General features: G+C 42.6%; 1 protein-coding gene across 9 annotated transcripts in view; it reads left to right on the forward strand.

Moving 5' to 3' along the window:
• The window catches only part of ATXN1 (ataxin 1), a 349,478-nt gene that overhangs the window by 119,070 nt on the left and 214,305 nt on the right, over positions 1–16,103 (forward strand). For all 9 annotated transcript variants that reach the window (XM_070747309.1, XM_070747310.1, XM_070747308.1 and 6 more), the window contains one exon: positions 3,216–3,293. The gene's annotated coding sequence lies outside the window, so the exon portion shown is untranslated. The remainder of the gene's footprint in view (positions 1–3,215; positions 3,294–16,103) is intronic.

The raw sequence follows: 16,103 nt of genomic DNA on the forward strand, positions 1-16,103 counted from the left end.
CGACCACAGGATTCCTCAGTCATCCCTGTCCTGGAATTCTTGCAAAAGGGTTTGGAGAAAGGTTTGGCGCCAAACACGCTAAAACGCCAGGTCGCAGCGCTTGCCACCATTATAAAGCGGGACGATGGGGGACCTTTAACTAGTCACCCTTGGATTAAGGATTTTCTCAGAGGGGCTACCAACACGCATCCCCCTCCTGTTCGTCGTTTTCCCACATGGGACTTGACCTTGGTCCTTCAGGCCCTCACGGGACCACCGTTTGAACCGTTGAGAACTGTTCCATTGCGTTACCTTTCCTTTAAGACGGCCTTTTTGGTGGTGGTCACCTCGGCAAGGCGGGTTTCCGAACTGTCCGCCCTGTCGGTCAGATCAGACTTGTGTCAATTTTATCCAGACAGAGTTTGTTTACGTCTGGACCCCACCTTTCTTCCAAAGATTAACTCTCACTTTCACAGGGCTCTAGAGCTGGTGTTACCGGATTTCTGTGCTCACGGTACTCACCCTTTAGAGCTTAAATGGCACAAGATAGACGTACGCAGAGCGCTGAAGCTTTACATCAGGCGTACCGGCAGTTCTCGCAAGACTGAGGCTTTGTTTGTTTCGTTTAGTGCTAGCAAACTGGGCCTCAAGGTATCATCTAATACTATCAGCCAGTGGGTGAGACTATGTATAGTTGAGGCATACAAAGCGAGCGCAAGGACTCCACCGAGTGGTATACAGGCTCATTCGACAAGGAGTGCGGCTTCTTCGGCAGCTTGGGCGTCACAAGCTCCCCTTGAAGATATCTGCAGAGCCGCGGCCTGGAGTTCACCCACAACTTTTATTCGCCATTACAAATTGGACACCTTCGCTTCAGCTGAAGCTGCTTTTGGCAGACGGGTACTCCAGAAGGTGTGCGGGGAGGTACCACCCATGGTTCACAATCTCCCTCCCTGAACCTTGGACCTTGGGTATATCCCATGCTGGACTCTCCTTCCAGGAGGCATGGGAGAAGAACCGTTGTACCTACCTGAACGGTCTTCTCGATGCCCTGGAAGGAGAGTCCATACCCTCCCGAAGAACCATGGGAGTTTTGGTTTGATGATACTGTTTCTTATGTTATTATGGTTGTTAATAAAGTTCATTACCTTTACATCTTTTCGTTTTTTAAAACTGGGTACTTGGGGCAGCAAGGGGGCGGTACCTAATTATTATTTATTTATGTTAATTTGAAACTCAGTCCTACCAATAAGACTTGAGCTAAACCATGCTGGACTCTCCTTCCAGGGCATCGAGAAGACCGTTCAGGTAGGTACAACGGTTCTTCTGGTTGCCAACATATTTGAGTATACAGTGGTACCTCAAGATACGAACCCCTCGTCTTACGAACAACTCGTGATACGAACCCGGGGTTCAGAAAAATTTTGCCTCTTCTTACGAACTTTTTTCGAGTTACGAACCGGCGTTCGGAGACTGCTCCCAAAAATTCACAGGTACAAATTTCAGACACACACACGTTTGAAAATTCAAAACAATGTTATTTATAATGAAAATTCCCTTAACCTAAGCCCTCTTTTGGTAGACAAAGAGCACTCGTCTCCAAACAAACTGGTAATTTATACAAGTCCCTTATCAGTTCTGTGATACTTAGCTTGCAGCTGTGAGGCAATTCACAGTCCTTCTTCTTTCCCAAAGTGAAACACACTTTGCTCTGGTTTAGTTTCAAAGCGGGGGGAAAATCAGCACACAAAAGGTCAAAGTCGGTAAAGCAGTCACGAAACACAACGATCAGATAATCCTCCACAATGGCCAAACCCACAGGCTGCTATTTATAGCAGCCTCACTAATTACCACAGTCTCACCCAACCACAGATGGCCTCATTTTCTTTGATAATAATCTCTCAGTTGTTGTTGCCTATGCATCGCTCTCCGCATGCGTGGGTGAATCCAAGGAGGATACGAACCCCTCGTCTTACGAACAACTCGTGATACGAACCTGTAGTTCAGAAAAATTTTGCCTCTTCTTACGAACTTTTTTCGAGTTACGAACCGGCGTTCGGAGACTGCTGGGAAGCCGCGCGGCTGTTTTAAAAGGTGACAGCCGGGCGGCGGGGCTTCCCAGAAGGCTCCCGAACGCCGGTTCGTAACTCGAACAAAGTTCGTAAGAAGAGGCAAAATTTTTCTGAACCCCGGGTTCGGTTCGGGAGGTTGCTGGGAAGCCCCCCAGCCCGGCTGTCACCTTTTAAAACAGCCGCGCGGCTTCCCAGCTGTCTCCCGAAGCCGAACGCGGAAGTTCGGCTTTGGCATTCAGCTTCAGGAGACAGCTGGGAAGCGGCGCGGCTGTTTTAAAAGGTCGCAGCCTGCCTGGGGGGCTTTCCAGCACCCCAGGCCGGCTGCGACCTTTTAAAACAGCTGCGCGGCTTCCCAGCAGTCGCCGAAAGTCGTTTTTTTGCGGGGGGGTTTTGGTTGCACGGATTAATTGACTTTACATTGTTTCCTATGGGAAACAATGTTTCGTCTTACGAACCTTTCGTCATACGAACCTCCTCCTTGCACCAATTAAGTTCGTATCATGAGGTATTACTGCATATAGCTTTGTTCATCACTTAGAAATACTGTAGTCCTCTATTTATGACCCCAGTTGAGCCCCATATTTCTGTTGTTAACTGAGACATTTGCCAAGTGAGTTTCCCCCCATTTTACGACCTTTCTTACCACCATCATTCAGTGAATCACTGAAGTTGATAAGCTAGGAACATGGTTAATAAATGAATCTGGCTTCCCCATTGACTTTGCTTGTCAACGGGTTGCAAAAGGTGATCACATGACTTTGGGACACTACAACAGGCATTAATGTGAACCAGTTGCCAAGCATCTAAATTTTGATCACAAGATCATGGGGATGCTGAAAAAGTTATAACTTTGAAAAATATTCATAAGTCACATTTTTCAGTACCTTTGAACTATTGTATGTCAAGGGCTACCTGTACCAAGAATTGTATTTAGAGTATGTATATAATTTCCCATTAAATATATCAATCAAAATCTTAAAATTAGTTTAAAAATGTAAGACAGTTCCAAATCAAATACTCTAAATGATTGACCACTTCCTGATTATTTTTGAAACTGAATGGTTCAACTGCGTGTGTATATGCTTGCGCTCTCTTTTACGTATGCCTTTATAATTACATACTCTTGAATTTCATGAAGATGATAAATGTCTTTTTTGTTGACAGAAAACTGTAGCACAAAAGTGGATATTTGAGGCCTGAGAAGATTTTATATTAAAGGAAAACAGGACATCTTTATATTCAGTAAGTAAAATGTTTTGTTTAAATGTTCTGCTTAAATCTTTCATTAATAGATTTATTAATATTAGTTATAATTCCCCAATAAATAAGAAACTGCTTTAAAATTCTGCATTGTAACTCTGAAATGAGTTACAGTATTACTCTGAAAAGGAGAAAAACTGCATTTCCTAATATGCCTAGTGTGAATACTTTTCCCTGGTTCCTCATAAGTAAGTAGAGTGCTATCCAGGAACAGGCATTATTTTCTCATGAGGGCTTATGGGATTCCATTATGAGAGGTAAGGTAAGGCATATTACTGAGAGCTCAAGAACTCATTGTTCACCACGCTGCAATCTCAGTATGTCATAGACCAGATATGGCAAACCTTTTTTGGCTCCGGTGACAAAAGGATGCATGCGGGAGAGATAGGGGCCACGCATGTGCCCACACCCATAATGCAATGCCCTACCATGCACACATGTGCACAACCACTGCACTGCCCCCTCACGCATGCACACAACTCCCCCCGTGGTGCCCCCCCCATGTGTACAGGCCTCCGGACATCAGTGAGGGGGCACAATCTGAGGTTAGTTGGGGGAAAGGTCAGAAGCAACATGAGAAAATATTATTTTACTGAAAGAGTAGTAGATGCTTGGAACAAATTTCCAGCAGACGTGGTTGGTAAATCCACAGTAACTGAATTTAAACCTGCCTGGGATAAATATATTTCCATCCTATGATAAAATACAGGAAAAAGTATAAGGGCAGACTGGATGGACCATGAGGTCTTTTTCTGCTGTCAATCTTCTGTTTCTATGACTTCTGGTTGGCCATTTTCACCATTCTCAGGCTTCAGGAGGCTTTCCTGAACCTTGGAAAGGGTGAAAAATGGCCCAACAACCCAGCTGGAATTTCCCCCCCTGAACTTCTGTTTGGCCCATTGGGCTGTTTTTTGCACCCCACGATTCAGGAGGCTTTCCTGAGGCCTGGGAAGAGCGAAAACAGCCGAAAATCAGCTGGCCAGCGCCCGCATGCGTACTGGAGCTGACAGGGCAACACCTTGCATGCCTTCAGATATGGCTTCGCCATCACTGTCATAGACTATACTAGACCCTACATTTGATATTTTCTAGGAAAGTTCTGAAAGTGCTAAAAAAATAAATAAAAGGACCTTGTGGGTTTTTTTTTGCAATGATCTATTGTGAGGTCAATTCACTTCCTGACTTCACTCAGAACGGCCCATTCGCAGGCTATGAAGAGTTCCTAAAGGGTAAAATGGTCTTTGCATCCCTGTCATTTGCTGATATTTAGAGATTTAAAAAATCAGTAAAAATAATGAGGCTGTGATAGCTGGCCTGCTAGTGCCCGCTCCTTCTCCTGTTGTGGAGGAAACTCTGGTGATTGATGTGGTCACTTTTGACTGCTCTCATTCTCTTGATAAGGGTTGTTTGGCTGCTTTGTTTATCAGAAACCTAGTAGCACTGAAGCAGATGGGGGATAACTCTTGAGTACTAGTATAAACATGATGTGAATTCAGCACACAAGTTAGATCCTGTTCTGTGGCAATGGTGGTGCGAAGAATGGCATTTGTTTTCTACTCTTGCATATTTGCAGTGCTGTTACTTGGAGGAGTTTGGCTCCGTCTTCTCTAGGACCTTAAAAGAATGGTTCAGAACCCTTGATTCATTGTGCGTAGCATTTCAAAAAGAAAATCTTCACAACAATTTGAAAGCTGCATGCCGTTTTCTACAGCTAGTATTTGAGACTTTTGAGTGGTTGAGCAATCAGGTTTCTGAGCAAGAAATGGCAAATTGAAGATTACGGTGGAATGAAAAACTGGAGTAACAAGGAGAGTGCGTAGAATTGCCTTCCTATGCTCCATACAATAGGTTCCCCAGAAGGGATCACAAGACAGCAGCTTCCAGTCAGTTTAGAGCGCTAGAAAAACAAGGGAATAGCCATCTTTTGCTCCAATTATAGTCAACACCTTCAAAAGGACACTGGATTCGCATAATTCCTTTTCTAACATTTTCAGGAATTGCTTGCTTACTGCTTTTCAGCTTGTAGGAACCTTTGGATTGAAAAGTTTTCTAGCACTGTGTGAGTTTCTTTCAATCCTTAGCAAAAGAAGCCTTAAATACTAGTTTAAGGAGTTGATTTTTGTCCCCTTTTTGGAATAAACAGCAAAAGAGTAGTTAGAATGTTGATTTTGAAAAGTTACAAATGGACTGAGGGGTAGCTGTGGATATGACTTTACAGAGGATTTTAAACAACTGGATCAGAAAATGTTTAAAGAATTTTCTTCAGGTATGATTGCTGACCTTAGACTTTTTGAACATTACTGAACTTAAAAGTCAAGTTCAACCTGCTTCTTTTTTTTGATATCAGGGGCACAAGTGTTCTATAAGCCACCAATAATTTTGCATTTTTAAATTAAAAATTACAGAATATTATGTTGAAAATGAACTTTTAAAAATACTTTTATGTCTGTTTTGTAAAATGTTTAAATTAATCCTATCCATTGTTATGAAAAATGTTGGTAAAATTTGCTTTGATTCAAATAAAACGCATTCATTGGGCTTTTAGAAATGAATGGGGGGGAAATAGAAGAAACTCTTAATTTCCGACTAATATAACAAATGACAGCTATTGATCATAGGGCAAAATGTTATGAGACATTGGCAATAAATTAGTGTCACAACCTAACAATTAAGTTTGGCTTTCCTTGGAAATGCTGCCTTTTCTGGCATATCTGGTGGCATGGTATATACAGTAATAGTATAATCACAATCTTTTGAATTTCTGTGGGAGAGAAACCTATTAGTAAACTTAATGAACCTAAGCTAATAATACAGTTTATTTTCTTTCCATGCATGCTTGCAAATCAAATCCTGTTGGCTTCTGCCAAGTATTCATGAATAGAATAGAAAGCTGAGTAATTTTTATAGATGATGCACCATGTAATTCAATGCAGAACAATATCACACTTTCCTTTACATCAAACACTTTGAAGTACTATCAGATAGAATCAGTTTTGTAATTTGCTGTCTGCTATTTTTTTGCATTTGAACCATTAAAAAAATCACAGTATGTGGTTTATATTCATTCAAGAAGTTATAACTAAAGGTATGGTTTGATGCTGGTTTATGAACTCTAGATTGCTTTAAAAGTGGTTTCTCATGTCTGAGTTTTGAATCTCGGCATGTTATAGTTTGATATTATGTCCCAATAGGAGGAGAAGGGGCAGAAGCTTTGCAAGAAAAAAATGCTCAGGATAAACTATGTTTGCCTGCTTTTTTTCTGTTAGCTTGCCATCTCTCCATGCCAGCAGTCTTCCTTCTGTAGCCAGTTTCTTCCTGATTGATTGCAAGACTGAGTACTGTAATCTGAATTCCTGTGCCATGCCAAATATTTACATTTATTTAATAGGAAAAATGCCAATATCATTGAAGCACAATTTCCCAGAATACTTGTATTATGGAACGTGCTACCATAGGATGTAGCATTAATTTCCACATTGAATGGCATAAAATGCAGGCTACAAAATTCATGACGGATAAGAGTGTTTACAGTACAGTGATCAGGAATGATGTTGGCTATGTACAGTGATACCTTGTCTTACAAACTTAATTGGTTCTGGGACGAGGTTCTTAAGGTGAAAAGTTTGTAAGACAAAACAATGTTTCCCATAGGAATCAATGGAAACGTGATTAATGCGTGCAAGCCCAAAATTCACCCCTTTTGCCAGCCAAAGCACCCATTTTTGCGCTGCTGGGATTCCCATGAGGTTCCCATCCATGGGAAACCCCACCTCTGGATTTCTGTGTTTTTGCAATGCTGGAGAGGAATCCCAGTAGGGGAATCCCATCATCGCAAAAACGAGCGCTTTGCTGGCAATAGAAGTCCGGAGGTGGGGTTTCCTAGCGAAGGGAGCATCAGTGAAATCGCAGCATCACAAAAACACTGAAGTCCTCTAAACCCCACCTCCGGACCTCTGTGTTTTTGTGATGCTGCGATTTCACTGAGGCTCCCCTCACTGGGAAACCCCACCTCCGGACTTCCGTTGCCAGTGAAGTGCCCGTTTTTGCGCTGCTGGGATTCCCCTGCTGGGATTCCTCTGCAGCATCACAAAAACACGGAAGTCTGGAGATGGGGTTTCCCAGGGAGGGGAACCTCAGTGGAATCCCAGCAGCACAAAAACGGGTGCTTTGCTGGCAACAGGAGTCCGGAGGCAGCAGCGGTGGGTTTGTAAGGTGAAAATAGGTTGTAAGAAGAGGCAAAAAAATCTTAAACCCCGGGTTTGTATCTCAAAAAGTTTGTATGATGAGGCGTTTGTAAGACGAGGTATCACTGTATTTCTATTTCAAGTTTCTGGAAAGCATGAGCAGGAAAGGGTGTTATGTTCCTGTGCTCTATGTGGACGTTCAGTAACCACTTGGTTGGCAATGTGGCAACAGAATGCTGAAATTGAAGATTTTTGATGTGAAACACTTGATGTCCATGGGGGGAACTAGAAATGTTAAAAAGAACATACCAGTACTAGAAAAACAAACCATCCAAAAAAGGAAGTCAACTCAATAACAATCTCCTCATAAAAAGAAAGAAAAGCAAGAGTTCTTGGTCAACCATCATTCATGCAGAAAATATTGTAAAAAATAGAACTAGCATCTCACAATAAATAGAAAGCAGACCCACAGATTCATAAATAAGTTCTTCACTATTACAAGAAGTTCAAAACTTTCACTGCAACAAGAATATAATTTCTTTGTTCTTCTCCAAGGTTGATTTGTTCAAGACAAAAAATAGTTTAGCATTATATATGAATTTAGACATTAGCATATTCTTTTATTCTTATTTTGCATATTGGATTAATTGAGTAGAATAATGCTGGTTGGCAATTTCTCACTCAGTCATATGACAGTTTCGAAAATAAAGTGCTAGTCAGAATGAAACTACGATAAAGTGGTATTTTAATGTCTGAGTATCTGATGACTGGAAAATAAAAACTGCCCATACAAATTAGAGAGTATTTTGTAGGCTAGAGAATTGAAATGGAAGGGAAAACACTCCGTTACCACAATCTCTGAATTAATCTTCCTTTGTTCAATACTTTATATAGTGGATATGCTGTACCGCGAAGTTATCATCTTCTTCTAGTACTAGAGGGTTTTGTAAGTAGGGGATAATCTTTTAAGGTAGTGATGGGCAACCTTTTTTGGCTTGAGTGCCAAAAGAGTCCGCGGTGATAGCATGCATACACGTGCCCACATCCATAATGCCATGCCTTCCATGCATACGCATAGCCCGCACTGCCCCCCTGTACATGTACACAACCCCCCCTTGCTATTCTACTACTTACTTTCAGATTATTACAACTAGGCCTCCCACACCTTGGCCCATTTCTTCTGCAGCCGGCAAAGGTTTCCTGAAGGCCGCTGTAGCCGATAACAGAGTTCTGGATTTAATACAGTGGTACCTCTACTTAAGAACTTAATTCGTTCCATGACCAGGTTCTTAAGTAGAAACGTTCTTAAATAGAAGCAATTTTTCCCATAGGAATCAATGTGAAAGCAAATAATGTGTGCAAACCCTTTAGGAAAGAAATAAAAGCTCGGAATTTGTGTGGGAGGAGGAGGAGGAAGATGAGGAGAAGGAGAGTCGCTGCCAAAGGAAGGAAGTGAGGTGAGGGGAATCAAAAAAATCCAAAACTTTAAGGCTTAAAGTAAATAAATAAATCCGGCGCGAGGCTGCCTCCCATACACTGCCTCCCATATACTGGCTGCTGCTACTGCTACCTGCTGCCTCTTCCTTCCCATGCTGAAGGGCTCCCCTCTCCTCTCGCTCGCTCGCTGGTGTCTTTCCTTTGCTGTGGTGACTCTTCGGCTGCCCAGAGCGAAGGGAGCGTTTCTTTTCTCTGGGCGCTGGCAGAGGTTTTATTCCCTCTCCAAGCGCCTAGAGAAAGGAAAATGCTTTGTTCGCTCTGGACTGCCAAAGCCTCCTTAAGCATCACCAAAATCTGGCAGCCCAGATGGCCGGGATTAAAGGGGGAATGGCAGGAAACTGGCCAGGCCTTTGTGCCGCTGTCAAATTTCCTGGGAAATTTTTCTGGGCTCGGGTTCATAAGTAGAAAATGGTTCTTAAGTAGAGGCAAATAAATCTTGAACACCCGGTTCTTACCTAGAAAAGTTCTTAAGTAGAGGCATTCTTAAGTAGAGGTACCACTGTACTTTATATGCTTCATGTTCCTAATTCTGTCTTTTCAGTTTCAGACTTCCTTTTCCTGTATGTCAACATTAGTAATTGGACATTAAACAATTTTAACCTTGTGACATCATAATCACTATTAGAAATCTGAAAATCTGCCTGCAGCATCTTTCTGTTCAGTTGTATATATTGCTATATCCCAGTATTGTTACTGTATATCCTAATGTAGCACTTAGTATCTAGACTTTTATATCTCTTCACTGTGCTTTACAGCCCTCTCCCAGCAGTTTACATAGTTAGCATATTAACTCCAATAATCTGGGTTCTCATTTTACTTGGAAGGATGGCAGGCTCAGTCAACCTTGAGCCGGGGAGAATCAAACTGCCTAATTGCTGGCAGTTGGCAGTCATCAGAATTGGCCTGCAATTTTGCATTCTAACCACTGTGCCACCACGGCTCAAGCATGTGCTTTTTTGCTTTTACTGTGCATCTGAGATGTCTTTCGCACCTTGGGTGACCCTGCTGGGTACGTATGCGTTCATGACTTAATTTCTGGACTGTTACAATATGTTCTCCACTGTATCTGGAAGGAGAGTCCAACATGGGTTAACAACCAATCCTATTGGTAGAGACTGAGTTAATTTAAATAATTAGTTAGTACCGCCCCCTAGTAGCCCGCAGGAGCTCAGTTTATAAAACTCAGTTCAAATGTAGAGACTGTAGTTTGTAATGTGAAAGTATAATGTGTTAAATTTATTAAAAGTATAATGTATTGAATTTATTTAAAGTACCTGTTTAATCCTTTCTTCCTGTGTTTTTTACTGCAGGTGAAAGAATCAATCCAGAGGGGTCTCTGCCCTCTGCGGGCACCACCCCCATCGATTTCTCCTCGGGGACCTCTTCCCTCAGAGGGTACTGCCCCAATCGAGGAGCAACACAGCCTGGGGTCCCCGGCCTCCGAGGCCAGACCCAGCTGTGAGCCGAAGGTGGGGGGGGGGGGGGTCCGCCCCCCCCACTGGGAGGCTCGGGAACCGCTTTAGAAGTGTCAAGCGGCTGCTGGCAGGATGCCAGCGCTTCTCAGCTGTTCGGCAGCCCCGCCGCCGCTGCCGCTGCTTTTATTGCTGCTGATAGAAGCCCTTTGCTGGAATAGCTCCGAGACTGCTGGTGGCCTGAGAGCAGTGCGGGAAGTGATATCGGAGGCGTGAGGCGAGAGAAAGCAAACGCCTCAGGGCGTCGCCATTTTGACTCAAGTAGTTTGGGCGGCCGCCATTGTTTTCAAGGCGGGAAAGTTCCTCTCCGCCCAGTTTGGGCGCCAATGAACTAAGGGCTGTTCTGCGCTTGCGCAAGGCCCTGAAGTACCGGTAGCCATTTTGTGCTAATTGCAGAGGATGGTTGCGTGATTTTGCTGACCTTTGGGAAATCAGATTATGAGTAACATGGAGGGACAAGTTACTCCGGAGGTAGTGTTATCCCCTGCTACAGTTCCCAAGGACAGGGACAAGGTTAAGGCCAAAGATAAGGCCAAACCTTCTCATGCCTCCTCCTCATCTTCCCTCAAAGAGGCAGAGAGGCGTATCAAGGCCTTGGAACAGAAGCTAGAAGCAGTACTTCATGTTCCTCCGCCCCTCCCTTCACTGTCCTTGCAGCATTTGGGCCTGACCAGGGATCCCATGATGCCTCAAAACACCTCGAGACCCTCGGAGGCTTTTTCTGACAGGGACTGGTCTCCAGACAGGCAATCATCCATGCCTCAGGTTCTCCCTTCTCCAGGCCTCAGCATATCTAGGCCAGGATCTGCATCCCACTATGTATGGGGTTTGCAAGGCCCTTCAGCCACCTTTACACCTACAGCGGCGGGGCTTCAAGTACAACCAGAGGCTTGGCAGCAGATGTCCCCCACGCTGCAGGACATTATCACAAACTCTTATTCTCAAGGGATGGTGGCTGGGGTGCAACATAGTCAACCACCCCGTCCAGTACAACCTAGAAACCTTTGGTCTGTACCGCCCCCCTTGGGTTTGGGGTCTTGGGCCGAGGAGACTTCTCCTTTTGAGGACACTGAAAAGGACTATGATTTATCAGACGATGAAACAGCCCCTGAACAACCTGTGGCGGCAGGGTTGTTCAAAGCCTCAATTTTTAGAGTTCTGCTCCATAAGGCCAAACAGGCGGTGGAGTTACCTGGGCCTACTAAATCATCTGAAACCACTGATGAGGCAAAACCTTCTGTTGTCTTGTTTAAAGAGCCCCAGCCCGAGTCAGACCACATACCATCCTCTGAGATTTTTTGTCAGAGCGTGAAGATCTCTCAGAAATTTCAATGGTGCAGAATATAGCAGCACGGGAAGTAAAAGATGCCAGTTACTCTGCATATGTAATACAGTATTACTGTTTGAGTTACAGTAGTTGCCAGTGTGCTTTTGGGTGCAATTCAAGCTGCTGGTTGTCACCTTTAAAGATCTTTGTGGTTCAGGGCTGCATTACTTCATGGCCCATTTCTCCCCAGTTGTTTCAACCTACCTAGTATGTTCTGGGCATTCTCCAGTGCTGGTGTTTAAGGCATGCTGGATGTGAAGCCCAGAAGATGTGCCTCTTTTGCTGTAATGACCACTCTGTTGAGTGACCACTGTAGAGAACATGGCTGGCCTTTGGTTAGATCTTAAAGGCCTGGCTCAGTGCCCAGGCCTGTGGTCCCAAGTATGTGATGGGACCAATAGCCAGGTTGTGTTAACAGTTGTTGGCTATGACACTTTTCTTGGCTGTTGTGTATTTTGAATTTTTGTAATTGTTGTCGTAATTGTTTTTATGTTACCATTGTTCATCTCTTAGAATCACTTGTTGAAATAGGCATGGGCATCTATTCAAATTGACTGACTGACTGGCTGGCTGCATAAAGTCTAGTCCATCTCCTATCCAGTATCCCAAAGCCAACCCAGGAAACATTGTTTTATATGATTTTATTTATGCCATGCCACCATTGTTTTGTTATTACCTGGGATTTTGAATAGTCTGTCCAGTTCCCTTGATCTCACCTAGCACCTGAGAGCTATAATCATGTGCAGTGCCATTTATTGAAGGAATATCTACCAGTGCTCCTTTTCAAAATCAAGGCTCAGTCGTACAGGCATATATTTGCATCCACTACAAGGCCTGTAGCAGTGATAGTGAACCTTTTATTCCTCGGGTGCCGAAAGCCTGTGCGCATGCATTATTGAGAAAACAGCCTCCCCCACCCCTTTGGAGGCCAGAAATATCCCGTTTCCCAGCTTCCGGTGGGCCCAGTAGGCCCAGAAATCAACTAGAGCCTGGGGAAGGCAAAAATGCCCTCCCCTATCCTTCCGGAGGCCCTCTGGAAGCCAAAAATGTCCTCCCAGAGCCTCCATGCAAGCTGAAAATCAGCTGGCCGACAAACACATGCACGTTGGAGTTGAGCTAGGGCAATGGTTTATGTGCCGGCAGATATGGCTTTGCATGCCACCTGTGGCATGTGTGCCATAGGTTTGCCATCACTGGCCCATAGTATATATATAGCACCAGTGAAATAATTTCACCCACCAGGTAGAGTCTGTTGCCGTAATTCAGTCCTTTTATTTTTAATTTTTTAAAATTGATTTTTAACAAATTTATATTACGCACAACATAAAACAGTGCATAGTGAAATGTGCCCCCCACCCAGACACATACACACACATACCCCACCACCAATCGGGGGTGTTTCTTATATAATCCACTTTGACCCAAGAGCAATATATCTATTTACATATTATAGAGTGATTCCAATTTATTTCTTGTAGCTTGGTCTCGGATTCTGCTCATCATATATCGTCTTACCTTGTCCCACCGTCCCATCAGTTGTCCCAACTCAGTTTCATTTTCCGAATTTATCCTTTTATCCATAAATTCAAATTGAATATGGTCCACCATGTACCTATGCCAATTTTGCATTGTCCATTTTGTCGCATCCTTTCAACCAAAGACTATTACTGCCTGAGCGCTTTCTATTGCTGCTTTTTTATTTCTCTAAATTCTCCCATCGCATTGCTTTTAACTAGTACTGCCATTTCCTTAGTGATTGTCCATTGTATATTTAGCATTCTATTGATATCCTCTTTCACTTTTTGCCAAAATTCCTGCACTATCGGGCATTCCCAAAACATATGCATAAACACTCCTTTGTCTTGACACCCATGCCAACAATTCCCCCTGACATTCTGCTGAAAGTGTGCTAGTTGAACAGGAGTAAAATACCACTTGTGTAATATTTTCCTTCTCATTTCCCTGATTCTTGTATTTTTAATTTTCCTTATATTTTCTACTATATTTTCCATCTCTTGTACCTCTACTTGTATCTCATTTTGCCACCATTTGGTCAATCCTTCAATCGTATCCCCGTCTGGCCGTAATTCAGTCTTGAGGTTATCTGCTGTTGATTTTTATCTGTGCCTTGTATCTGCAACTAACTGGCTGAAATTGGGCAAGAGTCTTCTGACCATAGTCTCCATCTAGATCAGGGCTATCAAACTCCCGCCCCATGGATGTGTCACATGCTGGCTATGCCCAAGCTCAAGGCTGGTTTAACAATGGGGAAAGTCCTAATATGATCATGTGACGCCACCGTGATGACATGAGTTTGACACCCCTGATTTAGAGGGAAGAGAATCTACACATCTTTGGTCTGTTGCTTCAAGGGGAATATCACTTATCCAGAGCCTGAATAGGGGCCATTGTCAATTGTAACCGTTTTTGCAACTCTTGCTAGGATTCAATTTTAGTGTGCAAAAGAACTTTGAGACACAAAGAAATGCAGAGCATATGTCTGAGAACTGTGAGTAAACTGAGCAGACACTTGGTAGGCAGTGAGGATTATGTTGTTACACAGTTCAGAAGATCCTTTGAGTTACAAATGCTAGTTTTCAGTTTCCAGAACCAAACTCTATTTTGAAAACAATTTCTGTGGATTACCTCTGATGATTCTTGATGTGTGTGATACTAAGGTGTTTACCACATTCATATTATGACTTTTTAAATACTTATGTCACAGAGTATCCTGGTCTATTATCAGAAAGTTGAAGAATAGGTCATCCTTTCAGGCAGTTAACACCCCCCCCCCCCCCCAAAAAAAACCCCTGATAACATGTAATGCAACAATAAATACCAGCTATAATAAAAACTTTGGTAATTATCAATCCCAAAGCGTTCAGGGTTTTTAAAGTTAAAATCATTACTTTAGAGGGACTTTGAAAATATAGTAGCTTTGGTAATGCAATACAATTAGCTTAACATAGGCATTACTTAAATCACCCAACTCTCTAGTCAAATAATTATGTTTTATATCACTTGAAATTTTAGAAATATCTTTAAGTAGAATATATTATTGCAGTCCAACATGGATATCATTGTTGATGAACAATGGTAGAGTCTACATAAGGCAACAGTCAATTGTACAATTGCTTTTTGAGTAAAATATACATTTCTTAATATTAAGAAAAAGTGAGGTTGAAGTACACCATCTAATCACAGCTAAAGGGAAAGGAAGTGACTGTGAGAAATAACTACCATATTTTTCGGAGTATTAGATGCACTGGAATATAAGACGCACCTTAGTGTTTGGGGAGGTAAATAGGGAAAAGAATCTGCTTACTAGGTATTCATCTAGCTAGCTTGCTTGAAGCAGCTTCAACACATTATTTTATCCCCTTGCTTGGTTAAGGGCTTAAAAAATTTATTCTGAGAGAGTAACAATGAAAGAGCTTGCAAGTCATTAAGAGCTGGGAACACCATTAGCACCTCGAAAGAAACAGTCCGAGCAAGTAGAGCAATGGAAAAAAACCGGCAAAGACTTAGGGCTTGGAAAACATTCTTCTTTGCAGAGAGTAACAATGAAAGAACTTGCAAGCGGGTAACAGCTGGGAAAATTCTTATCACCTATTTAGGGCTGGAAAGAAACTTACTCAGAGCAAGTTAGAGTAATGAAACAAACCCTGCAAAGACTTAGGGCTTGGAAAACATTCTTCACAGAGAGAAACAGTGAAAGTGCCTGCAAGGTAAGAGCTGGGAAGATCGTTAGCAGCTAGTTAGGGCTGAAAAAAAAAGCTATATTCAGAGTATAAGACACTGCCTAATTATCAGCCTCTTTTGTTAAATAAATGTTAGTGTCTTCCTATTTTAATGTTCTTGAAAAGGCACATCTTTCTTAAGAGTTAATGCTTACTCCTTAGTTAATTTCAATCCATAGGCATATACCTTTGTTTTTGGTGGCTGTAAAGCTTAGCTTTTTATGCATGCCCTTGTCATACCTTTTAATAAACAAAAACATATGCAAGGAAGTATATTTTCTTAGCATTATTGCCAGTTGTCTGCAAATGCATTGCTTTTCTGCTTGTATTGAGCTCTGAGTTTCTTTTCTGAGCATACCTATGAAGAAGTACAAAGAAAAATAAGGCACACCGTAAACTCCCATTATAGTTTTCTGAAAGAGAAGTTTATTTGGGCAGTGTTGATGGAAAAAACATGGAAAAAATGCAATTCCATACAGTTAAAGAATAAAAGTTGTCTGGTTTAGTTTCTGCAACAGACCAATACAGAAGAATGTGACTTGAGAACAGTCCACTGTCAGCCACGTCAGAGG

The sequence above is a fragment of the Erythrolamprus reginae genome, chromosome 3, assembly GCF_031021105.1.
Source record: "Erythrolamprus reginae isolate rEryReg1 chromosome 3, rEryReg1.hap1, whole genome shotgun sequence".
Lineage (NCBI taxonomy): Eukaryota > Metazoa > Chordata > Lepidosauria > Squamata > Dipsadidae > Erythrolamprus > Erythrolamprus reginae.